We start from the raw sequence: 797 nt of genomic DNA on the forward strand, positions 1-797 counted from the left end.
TATATATAAGAATATCCATATATCTGTAGAGACAATAGCCTGTGATGCATGTTGTTAAATTGCATTATTCATTTTTGACTATTTTAAGTTGCAAAGTTTTGATTGATTTAGAAAGGAATAGACTGACAATAACTTCTAATTAGTCCAGGTCAATCAAGGTCTAATACATGTACAAGCTCTTAGCAACTTCACATAATTAGTGTTTGGAGCAAGATCACACTAAAGGAATTAGGATTGCTTGAATATATAAAGATAAACTATCAAAATACAACTAATAAAGTTAGATTTTCCACCAGGTTAGACTACATACATCCTAAAAAATGAATTTTACTGCAATTACTCTGATGACATTATAATCACATGCTATGGTCAGCTTATTTGCTACTGGATGCTATTTTGAACTCCAGTCATTTTTCTATTGACTTAGAATTCAATGCACAATATGTGTACATGACACTACAATGCATATGAATGTGCTATTTGTGCATGAATATGATTGTATAAGAAACATCTAGGTCTTTTATTATGCATGTCTCTGATTAATTTGATTCAGAGGCAAATTCACGGCTGGACATCATATTATATGGTAGCTATATGTACATCACAAATTTAACTAAGGGATCTGACTTCATTATCTACACAGAAAATATATACATAATTGCATGTTAGACATTCAGAACTTTTAACACACATTAAACCGCCTTATTGCAACCTCAACCCCATTTTTTTTTTTTTTTTTTTTTTTTTTTTTAATTTTCTGTAATCCTTGAAATCATATAACCAAATGTTTATAGTTT

This window comes from Argopecten irradians, chromosome 2, assembly GCF_041381155.1.
Source record: "Argopecten irradians isolate NY chromosome 2, Ai_NY, whole genome shotgun sequence".
In the NCBI taxonomy this organism is placed as follows: Eukaryota; Metazoa; Mollusca; class Bivalvia; order Pectinida; family Pectinidae; genus Argopecten; species Argopecten irradians.